A 21728-nucleotide genomic window follows, 5' to 3' on the forward strand; every position below is an offset into this window, starting at 1 on the left:
AATGGGTAGGTGGTGAAAATATCACTTCCCCTTCAAGGGATACTTATCGTGCGTTGAGGCTGGGTTCTCTGCGTTTTCCTTGTAGTCGCGCCGCTGCAATCCTGCAGGTGTATTCCCAGTGGAAATGCCGGTGGCCGGTGGCCGGTGGCCGGTGGCCGGTGGCCGGTGGCCTTCCGCGCACCGAGTCCTGCCTGGCATGAACGCATCCCCACCTCAAGTAGCGCTCGCCAGGTGGAGACAATCAATGAAATGACTAATGCCTGCACGCTTTCCCCTTCACCCACAGGTGTCCATGATCAATGTCAATTACCGTGCAAGCATTGCATTAGCCCCCAATCATTGTTAATCATTGATAAATCACGCGGCACACAGTATATCACTTTACACACGTCATTTTCGCATATCACTTTACGTCATTTTCATCCAACCCATATATAGACGTTACACGACAAATTCACGCACGAATTCATTGATGTAGTATATGTATTATTATGCATTATGTCAATAATGATTTATGTGTTACTGCATTCCTTAATATCCCATGAATCATCAGGAATTGACGTGTTCATTTGTCATTCGTGACCTCATAAATGAACAACACAACTAAAGCATTAGGTACGGCACATCATTATGAATTGTGATTTAATAAGTATGATCATGATTATTTCTTTTTATGCAAAACAATGTGGTCATCACTGCGCAAATTCTGATTTGAACACAACTTGTGCCTAATAATGTACCCACCTAATGCTTTAGTTGATGTGTTGTTCATGCATGAGGTCATGAATGAGAGGCTATGAACTCATGTCAATTCCTGATGATTCATAAGATATAAAGGAATGAAGTAAAGCACAATAATAATTCATAATTCATGTACCCTTACTGTAAAGTGTCACCATTTAGTTCAAGCCTGTGGCAGCAGTTCAAAATAGTTTGTTTATTGCCATGCAATGAAAAATACCTTTTCACAAACTTTTTCACAAGTTCAGTGGGTACATTTTCCAAAAGAATGCTTTAATTCTGAAAAATAAAGTTGGTCCCACACAAAACTCACTCAATGGGCCTCATTCTCGAACGCAGTTAAGAAGAATTTAAGAGGAATTTAAGAGGAATTTAAGAGGAATTGGATTTAGGACAACATTCGGCATTCATGAAAGTTCTCTCATCTGGGATTTGCTCTGAACTTCAGAAGACTTTCCGAACTCGAAATAGCAGTCGTAACTCGGCCCACGGGGCCATCTTGTGGTTTTTTGAGGAATCGCATTTAAGAAAAACTCTCCGTGTTAATTAATTTGTGAGAAATCGTTGGTGATTGCGTTCACATCAACTCTACAGATCCTCGGATTAAAGTATCATTAACAATTACGTTTCACATGTAGGCCTATAGTCATGATTCTACGAGGCACCGTGATGTCATAAAATAAATAAAAGGACTACACCGGAATGCTGCGCTCGTCTAGTGAGCGTCGTTTGGCACTGCCGTCTGTGCAAGTACGGCAATCCAGAATTTTCAAGTAGTTCCACGTTGGTGGAACGAACTGCCTAGCACTACCAGAGCAGGCGCGTCCCTCTCTACCTTTAAGAAGCTTTTGAAGACCCAACTCTTCAGAGAGCACCTCCCTTCCTAACTGGCACTTCGACTAGTGCTTAACTTGCACTTATAGCAGTTACATTCCTGCACTTCGTTTTTATTTCCTATTTCGTTTTTCTATTTCTTATGTAAAGTAGTATTTATTGTTACACTAGGTCTCTATTGCTCGTAGCTTGACTGTTCTATCCCTTGTACGTCGCTTTGGACAAAAGTGTCTGCTAAATGACTAAATGTAATGTACACGAAACCGCTTTGACATGACTCGTTTACGAGTTGCTTTCGTGTAGATTCGGTCGATTCCGACTGCACACGTCACTACGGTTGCGTGCCCTTATAAGGAGCTGGCAGGGCGTGTATGTATGCAAATTCAGGCGCACGAGAACGCGCTTTCAATTTAAGAAAACTCTTCCGGGGGAGCACAGCCCAGAAAACTTCTGCTGCGTAGGACCGCATTTTCAAGCGTGCATGAATTTGGCGGATGTCTTTTGCTTACGTTGTTTTTCCGAAGCCCGTAAGAAACATTTCAGAAGAAACTTCAGAAAATGTTCGAGAATGAGGGCCAATGTCTTTTAATATTTTTTCTTAGATATGTAGGCTACATAGAAAATGCATGAATAATAACTGAGATACCCCATTATGTTGTGAACAGTAGGCCTACGTGTGCTGTTGGCAAAATCTATGTCTATGTCTGACCTGGGCACATGTTCAGGATAAAAAGCGTGTGCGTGCACGAGCATTACGGTCGCGCGCAAAGTGTCCCGGTTTTAGGTTTGGGAAATCTGGTCACCCTAGCTGCGTAGGAATACATTTTCAAGCGTTCATGAATTTGGCGGATGTCTTTTCCTTACGTTGTTTTTCCGAAGCCCGTAAGAAACATTTCAGAAGAAACTTAAGAAAATGTTCGAGAATGAGGCCCATTGTGCTCTCATGTGATGCCTCGCCCTATGGAGTGGGGGCAGTCCTTTCACATGTCATGGAAGATGGCTCAGAGAAACCTGTGGGATTTGCTTCAAGGACACTGACAGCAGCAGAGAAAGGTTACTCACAGTTAGACAAAGAAGGTCTAGCCCATGTTTTTGCAGTAAAGCGTTTCCATCAGTACTTATATGGCCGTGTTTTTAAGATCTATACTGACCATAAACCCCTGATGAGCCTGTTTAGTGAAACGTGCAGCATTCCGCCGCTAGCATCAGCAAGAATCCAACGGTGGGCACTCATCTTGTCAGCCTACCAATACAGCATAGTGAACAGAGCAGGGAAGGACAACGCAAACGCTGATGCGTTGAGTCGCCTGCCATTGCACCGGTCTCAACATATGTGCATCTGGAGACTGTTTTTTCATTAGAGAAGTTGTCACAGACACCTGTAAAGGCAGCCCAAGTCAAGCAGTGGACAGATAGAGACCCGGGGCTTTCCAAAGTAAAGACTTACCTGCTACAGGGCTGGCCCAGTGTGGTCGACAGTGAGGAACTGAAACCATATGCCACACGCAAGACTGAACTCAGCCTACAGGATGGCTGCATTTTCTGGGGTGCGAGAGTAGTCGTCCCTCCCCCAGGTCGCTGGCAGATTGTGAAAGAGCTACATGAGACCCATCCGGGTGTGTCGCGAATGAAGAGCCTGGCAAGGTCCTATGTCTGGTGGCCAAAGATGGATTTAGACCTGGAGAACAAGGTGAAATCATGCACACAATGTCAGTCTAATCAGCACATGTCGCCACGAGCCCCTTTGCATCCCTGGGTGTGGCCAGACCACCCTGGTCTAGACTACATCTGGACTTTGCTGGCCCGTTCATGGGGGAGATGTTTCTCATAATGGTGGATGCCCACTCCAAGTGGATAGAAGCGCACATCATGAGCAACATAACAGCCCCCAAAACCACTGACAAGCTCAGACAAATATTCGCAATTCATGGGTTGCCTTACACTGTGGTCACGGATAATGGTCCGACGTTCACCAGTGAGCTGTTTGGTGAGTTCATGGAACAGAATGGAATTCGGCATGTCCGTAACAGCTCCTTTCCACCCAGCCTCGAATGGATTGGCGGAGCGCGCTGTCCAGACGGTGAAGGAGGGTCTGAAGCAAATGAAAGGTGACACTCTAAGCACCAGGCTTTCCCGTTTTCTGTTTAAATACCGTCTGACGCCACAGACCACTACTGCTCGTGCTCCAGCAGAGATGTTGATGGGGCGTAGGCCTAAGTCAAAGTTGGACCTGCTGCGTCCAGACATAAAGGCCACAGTGATGAGGAAGCAGGAAAAGCAGCTGATCAACATGCACAAGAAAGACAGCTGAAACCAGGTAACAATGTCTATGTGAGAAATTTCAGCAGCAACTCTAGTCATAAATGGTTACCTGGGGTTATCCTGACGCAGAGAGGTCCTCTCTCATATGTTGTTGAGCTGACTGATGGACGAGTGTTCCGCAGACATCAGACCACGTCCGCCTACGTCATGACCCAGACTCAGAGTTCATCAGCACCTCAGAGTTTCCCCTGGTGAGCCAGCCTACTGTGGGAGTATCACCAGAGGAAAGGTCACTCGGGGAAGTGTCTGCGCCCCCTGGAGAGGAGGGACAGTTGACTATGGACCCACAGACACCTCCTGTGACCCCGTCACCTGAACCACCCAAAACACCTACACCGGCAGTGCCAGCTACAGCCCCGGAGATGGTGCGCAGGTCACAGCGTGCTCGAAAACCTCCAGACAGACTGATTGTTAGTTAATCACTGTATGTGTTAAATTGAATTGAAAGTGCCAGTTGTAAGTGTATATGCCAAATAGAAATGTTGTTAAAGTTAAGGTGTGTAAAAGACAATGACACTAAATTAGCTTAATTTAACAAGTTGATTTGTATTCGTCGAATGTTGGAATATAGTGGGGGAGGAGTGTTGTAATGTTCCACTTGGCAAACAGGACGGGTGAAGTCAGTCACCTGTGGAAAAGAAACCAAAGGCCTGTCTCAGTTTGTCGTTAAATGACTGGTAGTCAAGTACTTAAAGAAACTTTAAAGTTACCTTAGTGGCAACAGCAAAGCTTATGACAACATAGTTGGAGTCGGTGGCTCCAGGAGCTTCTGCCTCGATGGTCAGCGTGACGTCGGTGCCTGAAGGGGTGTCTGACGGAGCTGTGAGAGACACTGTGCCCTCAGCACGGCCTCCAGCCTCCAGAGTTACACTGCTCGGGAAAGTCACGATGAAGCCACGATCGTTCCTCGCTCGGATGGTATAGCTACCTGCTGTGGTGTTGGTTTCCACTGTGAAGGGCACAGTAATGGTCGCTCCTGGTTCCAAAGTTTACTGAGGCCTGTGATGAGGTGGCATCATAAGAATACAGCTTTAGTGTCGTCAGTTGTAATGGCTCTGGCAGTATCCTCCCCTAAATGCATTTTCATTGCCTCATAAAATATGATATTAGTAAAATATTAATAAACATTGATATAACTGGACACGGGCTATCTATGAAGTATCTAGGGTCAGAAAATTGGAAAGAAAAAATAATCGTTGAGGTAAAATGTAGAAATTCTAAACTCATCATTTGAAATTGCCATAATTGTACAACATCTCAAACATGACACATGCCAAAGATTCTGACTTTAAGGAGGAATCAGTAGTTAAAACACTGTTAGCTCACAGTCACAGCCACCCTGGAGGCCCTGAGCTGCGTAGAGGACTGCCTAAGGAAGAGGATGGGGGAGGACCGGGAGGCCCCACTGGTTTCCCCCCTCAGATGGATGATGAAGTTTCCCACTGGCAGTTCATCTACCGTTACCAGGAAGTCCTCACCTCCTAATGCCTCCACGGTTCCCATTTGCAGCCCCAGAATCCAGAGACAGGCACCAGAGCCACCTCAGTCACCCTCAATGAATCACTTCCTGTTACTGACATCAAGAGGGTGGCGTTCTTACCTGTTTTGGAAAGACAATTGATTATTCAGTGGTCACAAACAAACAAAAAAAAATCTTACAATAGATGGAATCAAGGTGGTGCTGCTTTCTGTCCCCTACGTCCAAATATCAGTCATGTACAGATTAAGCTGATATACTCCTGCTGCAGCTGCACCTTATTAACAAGCACTATTGGAGTGCTTTGAACATACCAACGGATGGACGACTCTGTTTTAGGCTAAAATCTCCATGTGCTCCGCCAAAAGGCCTCCACAAAGTTGAACAAGAAGTTGATGGAACTTTGACCTGCACAGAAACACACACAGAGGCACACAGTGTGCAGTTTCATGTAGGTAGGTGTTATTTTCCATCATATTTCTCTGCACAACATTTTGAGAACTGCTCACCTGTGACTTTGACAGTAAATGTTGCCTTCGGAGTTGATGGTGATATCCCACAGTCCTGTGCGGTTGTGGGTCTTTGACTTGCATACGCTGTAGGTTTCCCACCCTCTGAATCGTACCCAGAAGTCCCTCTGTCACCTCATGGCTCTGTGACTCGCCTGAAATGGATTACAGGTAAAAATATTAATTGAAGGAAAAGAGACATTTCTGACTAATTTGTCAAAACATTGCATGTTTTCTTTTTTATCAGAAAGCATGCTAAAATGGGATGCATAGGCCATCACAGTTTCATTGATGCATTCATGTGACAGGAAGATCCACATCTGCCATGTGACAACTGAATGCATGGACAACATCTAAATGCAAAGAAAATATCTAATATCTGTTTAACTATCTAATATGTACACAGACATGGGTGATGGTCACCCTCAAACCTGTGGCCCTGATGGGCAAACATGAAGTAGTCCTAGAGCAGTGGTCACCAACCTTTTTTGGCCAAAGATCACAACCTCTGCCTTGGTGACAGGCAAGATCTACCTATTGAGGCGTTAAGAAAAAAAGACTGTCCCAGACTCCAGACTGTACTTACAACTTAACTTTTTATTTAGCCTAATTGTAATTGAATGAAAATTAAAACACTTTGGTCCAGCTTTCAATTGATGTGGCCAATAAAGTAATCACATTTAAGTTCAGGGCAACATAAAAAGGAAAATATTTGTTAACAATGAGCAGGCTGGATATGAACTGCTTTATTTATCAACTGAAGTTACAACCACAACACTGACAATCTTTTGTTTTCAGATCATTTGACAGTTGTTTTGAGGCCCCCATGTTGCCACTCTTCAGAGGAGGAATCAAGGAGAAGCACATCTTGCAATTGGCTACCTTAGATAGTTTTTCTAATGATTGGAATATGCACCTTTCTATGGAATTGAAGGCTTAACAAGCTAATCAGACTAATTATGTGTTGCAATTATTCAGTATTGAGTAGTTACAGGTATTCAAATCATGAAAATTATTAGGGTGCCTAAATATTTGCAACGCCTATGTTACCGACGACAGTAGACAGTATGCGTGCATATTAATATTTCGAAAACCAACGGCGGTAATTGGAATGAAGTGGGAGTGGCCGATTACTAACATAAGCGCAAACGTACTCATGTAACGTGTCACCTTTAACATTAATATTTAGAAACACGTTGCAGTGTTTAACGAGTGGTAGAAGTTAAAATAGACAAATATCTGTCTGGAAAACCATTCGTTTGGGTAAGCTAATACATAACGTTAATCTAAATAGACTTATTTATTTAACAAACTGGCCGAATAACCAAAATAACAACGACATCCAAGAGAGCTCGAGGATGTTAAGGCACGCGAGTTGAACCTAGTTGCGAGCTGTCAGACGAGCTGTCAGAATGTTGGAAATCTCTCTACATTGGGCAGACATTCTGCAACTTTACCCAATCCGACAGTACCCGACAATGACCAACAAAACACAAACTGCTGCCGCACGCGACCCAACTGTTGGTGGTTTGGTTGGAGAATGTTGGCGTTTGTCGGGGCAGTGTGCAGCTGCTTTTAGAAGGGGCAAATTTAGTGGGAAGGGCTACATTTGTGAGAAATCGTTGGTGATTACGTTCACATCAAACTCTAAGGACATCCTCGGATTTAAATAGATGGCGTTCATGAATCAAGCGGAGATCTTTTCTGACTTTGGGTCTTCCGAAGTCCGTATAAAAAAAATCAGAAGACACTTTTTTTTTCTGTATTTAAAAAAATAATAATTTTGGAGATCGACAGGGAAGGTCTTCGAGATCGACGGGTTGGCGACCTCTGCTATAAACTGTTGTTTACAGTTAATATAATTTTCATAGTTTGAAGTTAAAAAGTTTGAAGCTGTAGTTTGAAAGCCAAGTGTTTTGTATGTTTTTTTATTCATAATATACTTTAAACAGTTAATATATTGTTCAAACTAGAAGAAAAAAAATTGCCTTGGGAATAAAAAAAGCTTTTCTTAATGTCGTCAATCGTCGCTTTGTGCTTAAAAAAGGCACCGGTATCGTTTTAAAAGTATCGGTTTAGCACCGGTATTGGAAAAAACCCAAACGATACCCATCCCTACTTATTATAGCCCGATCATTAACTAAACCCATGTAGAAGTACTAATAAAGCGTCCAGCAGTTGATTTGAACAATGTGTGTGTGTGTGTCAGTCAATCGTAGTGGTCTGTGTCTGCATAATCTGTGCAGCCAGCGTTACAATGTATATTTGTAAACATTGTTGCAAAAGCCTCTTCTTTCTGTCTAGTTTTAATGGTCAGGCTATATCCATAGCTAGTCCAGGGCGATGATTATGCAGCGTTCTTGCACACAATGCAAAACCTCATTTTCTGTAAGCCATGGTGGTAGCGCAGATGTGAAAGATCATGTGAAAAACAGCCAAACATAACCCCAGGTGGGTAGAGGCAGGGGCTAGCAGCATAGCCACCTATTTTAGCAATGTTAGCGCTGGAAGTGGTGAGCTCAAGCGGGCTGCTGAGGAGGGGACGTTAGCCAATAAAATGATACTTCAGCAAATTCACTCCTCTAACAAATATACGGAATGAATGTTTCCAATAGGGTGTGTGTGTTGTTGGAATAACACTTTACGCTAAGGGTACAGGATACAATTATCATGAATTTGTCACGGCCCGAAAAGTTACAGGTCGGCGTACTCCCCCAGGCTCACAAAACACAAGAAGCTTGGCAACAATCAACTTTTTATTATAAATAATTTACAGCTCATAAAACCGGCAATCACAGCACCCACCGCTATAGGTCTACTAGCACTAACAGAGCCCCATGGATGGGGAGGAGACACAGACAGCAGGTAAATAAGTTACTACAAAAATAGATCTCAGGTAATAAATAGGAAACTCAGGTGAATAAATATAAGGCATACACAAGCCCACACCAAATTCATCACACACACAGCAATACACTCATTTAAATGACAGTAAAACAGTTTGCACTCCAGTGTCTAAAACCACACCACTCAGGTCACACTGCGTCACTACGCCTCGTCAGCTCACCCACTGTTCCCCTGTTCAGCGCTACGTTGCAGCCGGGTCCGTGATGCCCAACAGACAAGACAGACAAACATGCAAGGTAAACAGTCCACTGGCCGGCCCCTCCGAGCCGACCAGAATAATAAAATAAATAATCCCACGCGCTCTGGCAGCCACCACGCAGAGGACGTCACGTCAGCTTGCGGAAATCCTGTGAGCTGGAGTGGATCCTTCTCCGCACGGTCCGGATGTTAAGCAGGCACCGCCCCCGACAATCGCGTAGTCCACTGCCCCTTCTGCTCTTGCTTGCGTTGCCTCACGGGCCGGTGATCACAAGACCAGCTGTGAATGCACAAACACTGATCAGCTACCTGTCGCATACACCGCACCATTACACGCAATGGGTAGGTGGTGAAAATATCACTTCCCCTTCAAGGGATACTTATCGTGCGTTGAGGCTGGGTTCTCTGCGTTTTCCTTGTAGTCGCGCCGCTGCAATCCTGCAGGTGTATTCCCAGTGGAAATGCCGGTGGCCGGTGGCCGGTGGCCTTCCGCGCACCGAGTCCTGCCTGGCATGAACGCATCCCCACCTCAAGTAGCGCTCGCCAGGTGGAGACAATCAATGAAATGACTAATGCCTGCACGCTTTCCCCTTCACCCACAGGTGTCCATGATCAATGTCAATTACCGTGCAAGCATTGCATTAGCCCCCAATCATTGTTAATCATTGATAAATCACGCGGCACACAGTATATCACTTTACACACGTCATTTTCGCATATCACTTTACGTCATTTTCATCCAACCCATATATAGACGTTACACGACAAATTCACGCACGAATTCATTGATGTAGTATATGTATTATTATGCATTATGTCAATAATGATTTATGTGTTACTGCATTCCTTAATATCCCATGAATCATCAGGAATTGACGTGTTCATTTGTCATTCGTGACCTCATAAATGAACAACACAACTAAAGCATTAGGTACGGCACATCATTATGAATTGTGATTTAATAAGTATGATCATGATTATTTCTTTTTATGCAAAACAATGTGGTCATCACTGCGCAAATTCTGATTTGAACACAACTTGTGCCTAATAATGTACCCACCTAATGCTTTAGTTGATGTGTTGTTCATGCATGAGGTCATGAATGAGAGGCTATGAACTCATGTCAATTCCTGATGATTCATAAGATATAAAGGAATGAAGTAAAGCACAATAATAATTCATAATTCATGTACCCTTACTGTAAAGTGTCACCATTTAGTTCAAGCCTGTGGCAGCAGTTCAAAATAGTTTGTTTATTGCCATGCAATGAAAAATACCTTTTCACAAACTTTTTCACAAGTTCAGTGGGTACATTTTCCAAAAGAATGCTTTAATTCTGAAAAATAAAGTTGGTCCCACACAAAACTCACTCAATGGGCCTCATTCTCGAACGCAGTTAAGAAGAATTTAAGAGGAATTTAAGAGGAATTTAAGAGGAATTGGATTTAGGACAACATTCGGCATTCATGAAAGTTCTCTCATCTGGGATTTGCTCTGAACTTCAGAAGACTTTCCGAACTCGAAATAGCAGTCGTAACTCGGCCCACGGGGCCATCTTGTGGTTTTTTGAGGAATCGCATTTAAGAAAACTCTCCGTGTTAATTAATTTGTGAGAAATCGTTGGTGATTGCGTTCACATCAACTCTACAGATCCTCGGATTAAAGTATCATTAACAATTACGTTTCACATGTAGGCCTATAGTCATGATTCTACGAGGCACCGTGATGTCATAAAATAAATAAAAGGACTACACCGGAATGCTGCGCTCGTCTAGTGAGCGTCGTTTGGCACTGCCGTCTGTGCAAGTACGGCAATCCAGAATTTTCAAGTAGTTCCACGTTGGTGGAACGAACTGCCTAGCACTACCAGAGCAGGCGCGTCCCTCTCTACCTTTAAGAAGCTTTTGAAGACCCAACTCTTCAGAGAGCACCTCCCTTCCTAACTGGCACTTCGACTAGTGCTTAACTTGCACTTATAGCAGTTACATTCCTGCACTTCGTTTTTATTTCCTATTTCGTTTTTCTATTTCTTATGTAAAGTAGTATTTATTGTTACACTAGGTCTCTATTGCTCGTAGCTTGACTGTTCTATCCCTTGTACGTCGCTTTGGACAAAAGTGTCTGCTAAATGACTAAATGTAATGTACACGAAACCGCTTTGACATGACTCGTTTACGAGTTGCTTTCGTGTAGATTCGGTCGATTCCGACTGCACACGTCACTACGGTTGCGTGCCCTTATAAGGAGCTGGCAGGGCGTGTATGTATGCAAATTCAGGCGCACGAGAACGCGCTTTCAATTTAAGAAAACTCTTCCGGGGGAGCACAGCCCAGAAAACTTCTGCTGCGTAGGACCGCATTTTCAAGCGTGCATGAATTTGGCGGATGTCTTTTGCTTACGTTGTTTTTCCGAAGCCCGTAAGAAACATTTCAGAAGAAACTTCAGAAAATGTTCGAGAATGAGGGCCAATGTCTTTTAATATTTTTTCTTAGATATGTAGGCTACATAGAAAATGCATGAATAATAACTGAGATACCCCATTATGTTGTGAACAGTAGGCCTACGTGTGCTGTTGGCAAAATCTATGTCTATGTCTGACCTGGGCACATGTTCAGGATAAAAAGCGTGTGCGTGCACGAGCATTACGGTCGCGCGCAAAGTGTCCCGGTTTTAGGTTTGGGAAATCTGGTCACCCTAGCTGCGTAGGAATACATTTTCAAGCGTTCATGAATTTGGCGGATGTCTTTTCCTTACGTTGTTTTTCCGAAGCCCGTAAGAAACATTTCAGAAGAAACTTAAGAAAATGTTCGAGAATGAGGCCCATTGTGCTCTCATGTGATGCCTCGCCCTATGGAGTGGGGGCAGTCCTTTCACATGTCATGGAAGATGGCTCAGAGAAACCTGTGGGATTTGCTTCAAGGACACTGACAGCAGCAGAGAAAGGTTACTCACAGTTAGACAAAGAAGGTCTAGCCCATGTTTTTGCAGTAAAGCGTTTCCATCAGTACTTATATGGCCGTGTTTTTAAGATCTATACTGACCATAAACCCCTGATGAGCCTGTTTAGTGAAACGTGCAGCATTCCGCCGCTAGCATCAGCAAGAATCCAACGGTGGGCACTCATCTTGTCAGCCTACCAATACAGCATAGTGAACAGAGCAGGGAAGGACAACGCAAACGCTGATGCGTTGAGTCGCCTGCCATTGCACCGGTCTCAACATATGTGCATCTGGAGACTGTTTTTTCATTAGAGAAGTTGTCACAGACACCTGTAAAGGCAGCCCAAGTCAAGCAGTGGACAGATAGAGACCCGGGGCTTTCCAAAGTAAAGACTTACCTGCTACAGGGCTGGCCCAGTGTGGTCGACAGTGAGGAACTGAAACCATATGCCACACGCAAGACTGAACTCAGCCTACAGGATGGCTGCATTTTCTGGGGTGCGAGAGTAGTCGTCCCTCCCCCAGGTCGCTGGCAGATTGTGAAAGAGCTACATGAGACCCATCCGGGTGTGTCGCGAATGAAGAGCCTGGCAAGGTCCTATGTCTGGTGGCCAAAGATGGATTTAGACCTGGAGAACAAGGTGAAATCATGCACACAATGTCAGTCTAATCAGCACATGTCGCCACGAGCCCCTTTGCATCCCTGGGTGTGGCCAGACCACCCTGGTCTAGACTACATCTGGACTTTGCTGGCCCGTTCATGGGGGAGATGTTTCTCATAATGGTGGATGCCCACTCCAAGTGGATAGAAGCGCACATCATGAGCAACATAACAGCCCCCAAAACCACTGACAAGCTCAGACAAATATTCGCAATTCATGGGTTGCCTTACACTGTGGTCACGGATAATGGTCCGACGTTCACCAGTGAGCTGTTTGGTGAGTTCATGGAACAGAATGGAATTCGGCATGTCCGTACAGCTCCTTTCCACCCAGCCTCGAATGGATTGGCGGAGCGCGCTGTCCAGACGGTGAAGGAGGGTCTGAAGCAAATGAAAGGTGACACTCTAAGCACCAGGCTTTCCCGTTTTCTGTTTAAATACCGTCTGACGCCACAGACCACTACTGCTCGTGCTCCAGCAGAGATGTTGATGGGGCGTAGGCCTAAGTCAAAGTTGGACCTGCTGCGTCCAGACATAAAGGCCACAGTGATGAGGAAGCAGGAAAAGCAGCTGATCAACATGCACAAGAAAGACAGCTGAAACCAGGTAACAATGTCTATGTGAGAAATTTCAGCAGCAACTCTAGTCATAAATGGTTACCTGGGGTTATCCTGACGCAGAGAGGTCCTCTCTCATATGTTGTTGAGCTGACTGATGGACGAGTGTTCCGCAGACATCAAGACCACGTCCGCCTACGTCATGACCCAGACTCAGAGTTCATCAGCACCTCAGAGTTTCCCCTGGTGAGCCAGCCTACTGTGGGAGTATCACCAGAGGAAAGGTCACTCGGGGAAGTGTCTGCGCCCCCTGGAGAGGAGGGACAGTTGACTATGGACCCACAGACACCTCCTGTGACCCCGTCACCTGAACCACCCAAAACACCTACACCGGCAGTGCCAGCTACAGCCCCGGAGATGGTGCGCAGGTCACAGTGTGCTCGAAAACCTCCAGACAGACTGATTGTTAGTTAATCACTGTATGTGTTAAATTGAATTGAAAGTGCCAGTTGTAAGTGTATATGCCAAATAGAAATGTTGTTAAAGTTAAGGTGTGTAAAAGACAATGGGCCTCATTCTCGAACGCAGTTAAGAAGAATTTAAGAGGAATTTAAGAGGAATTTAAGAGGAATTGGATTTAGGACAACATTCGGCATTCATGAAAGTTTTCTCATCTGGGATTTGCTCTGAACTTCAGAAGACTTTCCGAACTCGAAATAGCAGTCGTAACTCGGCCAGAGTTTTCTCAAATGCGATTCCTTAAAAAACCACAAGATGGCCCCGTTGGCCATCTTGTGGTTTTTTGAGGAATCGCATTTAAGAAAACTCTCCGTGTTAATGAATTTGTGAGAAATCGTTGGTGATTGCGTTCACATCAACTCTACAGATCCTCGGATTAAAGTATCATTAACAATTACGTTTCACATGTAGGCCTATAGTCATGATTCTACGAGGCACCGTGATGTCATAAAATAAATAAAAGGACTACACCGGAATGCTGCGCTCGTCTAGTGAGCGTCGTTTGGCACTGCCGTCTGTGCAAGTACGGCAATCCAGAATTTTCAAGTAGTTCCACGTTGGTGGAACGAACTGCCTAGCACTACCAGAGCAGGCGCGTCCCTCTCTACCTTTAAGAAGCTTTTGAAGACCCAACTCTTCAGAGAGCACCTCCCTTCCTAACTGGCACTTCCACTAGTGCTTAACTTGCACTTATAGCAGTTACATTCCTGCACTTCGTTTTTATTTCCTATTTCGTTTTTCTATTTCTTATGTAAAGTAGTATTTATTGTTACACTAGGTCTCTATTGCTCGTAGCTTGACTGTTCTATCCCTTGTACGTCGCTTTGGACAAAAGTGTCTGCTAAATGACTAAATGTAATGTACACGAAACCGCTTTGACATGACTCGTTTACGAGTTGCTTTCGTGTAGATTCGGTCGATTCCGACTGCACACGTCACTACGGTTGCGTGCCCTTATAAGGAGCTGGCAGGGCGTGTATGTATGCAAATTCAGGAGCACGAGAACGCGCTTTCAATTTAAGAAAACTCTTCCGGGGGAGCACAGCCCAGAAAACTTCTGCTGCGTAGGACCGCATTTTCAAGCGTGCATGAATTTGGCGGATGTCTTTTGCTTACGTTGTTTTTCCGAAGCCCGTAAGAAACATTTCAGAAGAAACTTCAGAAAATGTTCGAGAATGAGGGCCAATGACACTAAATTAGCTTAATTTAACAAGTTGATTTGTATTCGTCGAATGTTGGAATATAGTGGGGGAGGAGTGTTGTAATGTTCCACTTGGCAAACAGGACGGGTGAAGTCAGTCACCTGTGGAAAAGAAACCAAAGGCCTGTCTCAGTTTGTCGTTAAATGACTGGTAGTCAAGTACTTAAAGAAACTTTAAAGTTACCTTAGTGGCAACAGCAAAGCTTATGACAACATAGTTGGAGTCGGTGGCTCCAGGAGCTTCTGCCTCGATGGTCAGCGTGACGTCGGTGCCTGAAGGGGTGTCTGACGGAGCTGTGAGAGACACTGTGCCCTCAGCACGGCCTCCAGCCTCCAGAGTTACACTGCTCGGGAAAGTCACGATGAAGCCACGATCGTTCCTCGCTCGGATGGTATAGCTACCTGCTGTGGTGTTGGTTTCCACTGTGAAGGGCACAGTAATGGTCGCTCCTGGTTCCAAAGTTTACTGAGGCCTGTGATGAGGTGGCATCATAAGAATACAGCTTTAGTGTCGTCAGTTGTAATGGCTCTGGCAGTATCCTCCCCTAAATGCATTTTCATTGCCTCATAAAATATGATATTAGTAAAATATTAATAAACATTGATATAACTGGACACGGGCTATCTATGAAGTATCTAGGGTCAGAAAATTGGAAAGAAAAAATAATCGTTGAGGTAAAATGTAGAAATTCTAAACTCATCATTTGAAATTGCCATAATTGTACAACATCTCAAACATGACACATGCCAAAGATTCTGACTTTAAGGAGGAATCAGTAGTTAAAACACTGTTAGCTCACAGTCACAGCCACCCTGGAGGCCCTGAGCTGCGTAGAGGACTGCCTAAGGAAGAGGATGGGGGAGGACCGGGAGGCCCCACTGGTTTCCCCCCTCAGATGGATGATGAAGTTTCCCACTGGCAGTTCATCTACCGTTACCAGGAAGTCCTCACCTCCTAATGCCTCCACGGTTCCATTTGCAGCCCCAGAATCCAGAGACAGGCACCAGAGCCACCTCAGTCACCCTCAATGAATCACTTCCTGTTACTGACATCAAGAGGGTGGCGTTCTTACCTGTTTTGGAAAGACAATTGATTATTCAGTGGTCACAAACAAACAAAAAAAAATCTTACAATAGATGGAATCAAGGTGGTGCTGCTTTCTGTCCCCTACGTCCAAATATCAGTCATGTACAGATTAAGCTGATATACTCCTGCTGCAGCTGCACCTTATTAACAAGCACTATTGGAGTGCTTTGAACATACCAACGGATGGACGACTCTGTTTTAGGCTAAAATCTCCATGTGCTCCGCCAAAGGCCTCCACAAAGTTGAACAAGAAGTTGATGGAACTTTGACCTGCACAGAAACACACACAGAGGCACACAGTGTGCAGTTTCATGTAGGTAGGTGTTATTTTCCATCATATTTCTCTGCACAACATTTTGAGAACTGCTCACCTGTGACTTTGACAGTAAATGTTGCTTCGGAGTTGATGGTGATATCCCACAGTCCTGTGCGGTTGTGGGTCTTGACTTGCATACGCTGTAGGTTTCCCACCCTCTGAATCGTACCCAGAAGTCCCTCTGTCACCTCATGGCTCTGTGACTCGCCTGAAATGGATTACAGGTAAAAATATTAATTGAAGGAAAAAGAGACATTTCTGACTAATTTGTCAAAACATTGCATGTTTTCTTTTTTATCAGAAAGCATGTAAAATGGATGCATAGGCATCACAGTTTCATTGATGCATTCATGTGACAGGAAGATCCACATCTGCCATGTGAAACTGAATGCATGGACAACATCTAAATGCAAAGAAAATATCTAATATCTGTTTAACTATCTAATATGTACACAGACATGGGTGATGGTCACCCCTCAAACCTGTGGCCCTGATGGGCAAACATGAAGTAGTCCTAGAGCAGTGGTCACCAACCTTTTTTGGCCAAAGATCACAACCTCTGCCTTGGTGACAGGCAAGATCTACCTATTGAGGCGTTAAGAAAAAAAGACTGTCCAGACTCCAGACTGTACTTACAACTTAACTTTTTATTTAGCCTAATTGTAATTGAATGAAATTAAACACTTTGGTCCAGCTTTCAAATTGATGTGGCCAATAAAGTAATCACATTTAAGTTCAGGGCAACATAAAAAGGAAAATATTTGTTAACAATGAGCAGGCTGGATATGAACTGCTTTATTTATCAACTGAAGTTACAACACAACACTGACAATCTTTGTTTTCAGATCATTTGACAGTTGTTTTGAGGCCCCCATGTTGCCACTCTTCAGAGGAGAATCAAGGAGAAGCACATCTTGCAATTGGCTACCTTAGATAGTTTTTTCTAATGATTGAATATGCACCTTTCTATGGAATTGAAGGCTTAACAAGCTAATCAGACTAATTATGTGTTGCAATTATTCAGTATTGAGTAGTTACAGGTATTCAAATCATGAAAATTATTAGGGTGCCTAAATATTTGCAACGCCTATGTTACGACGACAGTAGACAGTATGCGTGCATATTAATATTTCGAAAACCAACGCGGTAATTGGAATGAAGTGGGAGTGGCCGATTACTAACATAAGCGCAAACGTACTCATGTAACGTGTCACCTTTAACATTAATATTTAGAAACACGTTGCAGTGTTTAACGAGTGGTAGAAGTTAAAATAGACAAATATCTGTCTGGAAAACCATTCGTTTGGGTAAGCTAATACATAACGTTAATCTAAATAGACTTATTTATTTAACAAACTGGCCGATAACCAAAATAACAACGACATCCAAGAGAGCTCGAGGATGTTAAGCACGCGAGTTGAACCTAGTTGCGAGCTGTCAGACGAGCTGTCAGAATGTTGGAAATCTCTCTACATTGGGCAGACATTCTGCAACTTTACCCAATCCGACAGTACCCGACAATGACCAACAAACACAAACTGCTGCCGCACGCTGACCCAACTGTTGGTGTTTGTTGGAGAATGTTGGCGTTTGTCGGGGCAGTGTGCAAGCTGCTTTAGAAGGGGCAATTTAGTGGGAAGGGCTACATTTGTGAGAAATCGTTGGTGATTACGTTCACATCAACTCTAAGGACATCCTCGGATTTAAATAGATGGCGTTCATGAATCAAGCGGAGATCTTTTCTGACTTTGGTCTTCCGAAGTCCGTATAAAAAAAAATCAGAAGACACTTTTTTTTTCTGTATTTAAAAAAATAATAATTTTGGAGATCGACAGGGAAGGTCTTCGAGATCGACGGGTTGGCGACCTCTGCTATAAACTGTTGTTTACAGTTAATATAATTTTCATAGTTTGAAGTTAAAAAGTTTGAAGCTGTAGTTTGAAGCCAAGTGTTTTGTATGTTTTTTTTATTCATAATATACTTTAAACAGTTAATATATTGTTCAAACTAGAAGAAAAAAAATTGCCTTGGGAATAAAAAAAGCTTTTCTTTAATGTCGTCAATCGTCGCTTTGTGCTTAAAAAAGGCACCGGTATCGTTTTAAAAGTATCGGTTTAGCACCGGTATTGGAAAAAACCCAAACGATACCCATCCCTACTTATTATAGCCCGATCATTAACTAAACCCATGTAGAAGTACTAATAAAGCGTCCAGCAGTTGATTTGAACAATGTGTGTGTGTGTGTCAGTCAATCGTAGTGGTCTGTGTCTGCATAATCTGTGCAGCCAGCGTTACAATGTATATTTGTAAACATTGTTGCAAAAGCCTCTTCTTTCTGTCTAGTTTTAATGGTCAGGCTATATCCATAGCTAGTCCAGGGCGATGATTATGCAGCGTTCTTGCACACAATGCAAAACCTCATTTTCTGTAAGCCATGGTGGTAGCGCAGATGTGAAAGATCATGTGAAAACAGCCAAACATAACCCCAGGTGGGTAGAGGCAGGGGCTAGCAGCATAGCCACCTATTTTAGCAATGTTAGCGCTGGAAGTGGTGAGCTCAAGCGGGCTGCTGAGGAGGGGACGTTAGCCAATAAAATGATACTTCAGCAAATTCACTCCTCTAACAAATATACGGAATGAATGTTTCCAATAGGGTGTGTGTGTTGTTGGAATAACACTTTACGCTAAGGGTACAGGATACAATTATCATGAATTTGTCACGGCCCGAAAAGTTACAGGTCGGCGTACTCCCCCAGGCTCACAAAACACAAGAAGCTTGGCAACAATCAACTTTTTATTATAAATAATTTACAGCTCATAAAACCGGCAATCACAGCACCCACCGCTATAGGTCTACTAGCACTAACAGAGCCCCATGGATGGGGAGGAGACACAGACAGCAGGTAAATAAGTTACTACAAAAATAGATCTCAGGTAATAAATAGGAAACTCAGGTGAATAAATATAAGGCATACACAAGCCCACACCAAATTCATCACACACACAGCAATACACTCATTTAAATGACAGTAAAACAGTTTGCACTCCAGTGTCTAAAACCACACCACTCAGGTCACACTGCGTCACTACGCCTCGTCAGCTCACCCACTGTTCCCCTGTTCAGCGCTACGTTGCAGCCGGGTCCGTGATGCCCAACAGACAAGACAGACAAACATGCAAGGTAAACAGTCCACTGGCCGGCCCCTCCGAGCCGACCAGAATAATAAAATAAATAATCCCACGCGCTCTGGCAGCCACCACGCAGAGGACGTCACGTCAGCTTGCGGAAATCCTGTGAGCTGGAGTGGATCCTTCTCCGCACGGTCCGGATGTTAAGCAGGCACCGCCCCCGACAATCGCGTAGTCCACTGCCCCTTCTGCTCTTGCTTGCGTTGCCTCACGGGCCGGTGATCACAAGACCAGCTGTGAATGCACAAACACTGATCAGCTACCTGTCGCATACACCGCACCATTACACGCAATGGGTAGGTGGTGAAAATATCACTTCCCTTCAAGGGATACTTATCGTGCGTTGAGGCTGGGTTCTCTGCGTTTTCCTTGTAGTCGCGCCGCTGCAATCCTGCAGGTGTATTCCCAGTGGAAATGCCGGTGGCCGGTGGCCGGTGGCCGGTGGCCGGTGGCCGGTGGCCTTCCGCGCACCGAGTCCTGCCTGGCATGAACGCATCCCCACCTCAAGTAGCGCTCGCCAGGTGGAGACAATCAATGAAATGACTAATGCCTGCACGCTTTCCCCTTCACCCACAGGTGTCCATGATCAATGTCAATTACCGTGCAAGCATTGCATTAGCCCCCAATCATTGTTAATCATTGATAAATCACGCGGCACACAGTATATCACTTTACACACGTCATTTTCGCATATCACTTTACGTCATTTTCATCCAACCCATATATAGACGTTACACGACAAATTCACGCACGAATTCATTGATGTAGTATATGTATTATTATGCATTATGTCAATAATGATTTATGTGTTACTGCATTCCTTAATATCCATGAATCATCAGGAATTGACGTGTTCATTTGTCATTCGTGACCTCATAAATGAACAACACAACTAAAGCATTAGGTACGGCACATCATTATGAATTGTGATTTAATAAGTATGATCATGATTATTTCTTTTTATGCAAAACAATGTGGTCATCACTGCGCAAATTCTGATTTGAACACAACTTGTGCCTAATAATGTACCCACCTAATGCTTTAGTTGATGTGTTGTTCATGCATGAGGTCATGAATGAGAGGCTATGAACTCATGTCAATTCCTGATGATTCATAAGATATAAAGGAATGAAGTAAAGCACAATAATAATTCATAATTCATGTACCCTTACTGTAAAGTGTCACCATTTAGTTCAAGCCTGTGGCAGCAGTTCAAAATAGTTTGTTTATTGCCATGCAATGAAAAATACCTTTTCACAAACTTTTTCACAAGTTCAGTGGGTACATTTTCCAAAAGAATGCTTTAATTCTGAAAAATAAAGTTGGTCCCACACAAAACTCACTCAATGGGCCTCATTCTCGAACGCAGTTAAGAAGAATTTAAGAGGAATTTAAGAGGAATTTAAGAGGAATTGGATTTAGGACAACATTCGGCATTCATGAAAGTTCTCTCATCTGGGATTTGCTCTGAACTTCAGAAGACTTTCCGAACTCGAAATAGCAGTCGTAACTCGGCCCACGGGGCCATCTTGTGGTTTTTTGAGGAATCGCATTTAAGAAAACTCTCCGTGTTAATTAATTTGTGAGAAATCGTTGGTGATTGCGTTCACATCAACTCTACAGATCCTCGGATTAAAGTATCATTAACAATTACGTTTCACATGTAGGCCTATAGTCATGATTCTACGAGGCACCGTGATGTCATAAAATAAATAAAAGGACTACACCGGAATGCTGCGCTCGTCTAGTGAGCGTCGTTTGGCACTGCCGTCTGTGCAAGTACGGCAATCCAGAATTTTCAAGTAGTTCCACGTTGGTGGAACGAACTGCCTAGCACTACCAGAGCAGGCGCGTCCCTCTCTACCTTTAAGAAGCTTTTGAAGACCCAACTCTTCAGAGAGCACCTCCCTTCCTAACTGGCACTTCGACTAGTGCTTAACTTGCACTTATAGCAGTTACATTCCTGCACTTCGTTTTTATTTCCTATTTCGTTTTTCTATTTCTTATGTAAAGTAGTATTTATTGTTACACTAGGTCTCTATTGCTCGTAGCTTGACTGTTCTATCCCTTGTACGTCGCTTTGGACAAAAGTGTCTGCTAAATGACTAAATGTAATGTACACGAAACCGCTTTGACATGACTCGTTTACGAGTTGCTTTCGTGTAGATTCGGTCGATTCCGACTGCACACGTCACTACGGTTGCGTGCCCTTATAAGGAGCTGGCAGGGCGTGTATGTATGCAAATTCAGGCGCACGAGAACGCGCTTTCA

General features: G+C 43.9%; 2 pseudogenes; both read left to right on the forward strand.

The window, feature by feature from the left end:
* Nucleotides 1-2498: 2498 nt before the first annotated feature.
* On the forward strand, nt 2499-3886 carry LOC122131164 (annotated as a pseudogene).
* A 7915-nt stretch (nt 3887-11801) lies between these two features.
* LOC122131162 lies at nt 11802-13619 on the forward strand (annotated as a pseudogene).
* The last annotated feature ends 8109 nt before the right edge of the window (nt 13620-21728 follow it).

The sequence above is a fragment of the Clupea harengus genome, unplaced genomic scaffold, assembly GCF_900700415.2.
Source record: "Clupea harengus unplaced genomic scaffold, Ch_v2.0.2, whole genome shotgun sequence".
In the NCBI taxonomy this organism is placed as follows: Eukaryota; Metazoa; Chordata; class Actinopteri; order Clupeiformes; family Clupeidae; genus Clupea; species Clupea harengus.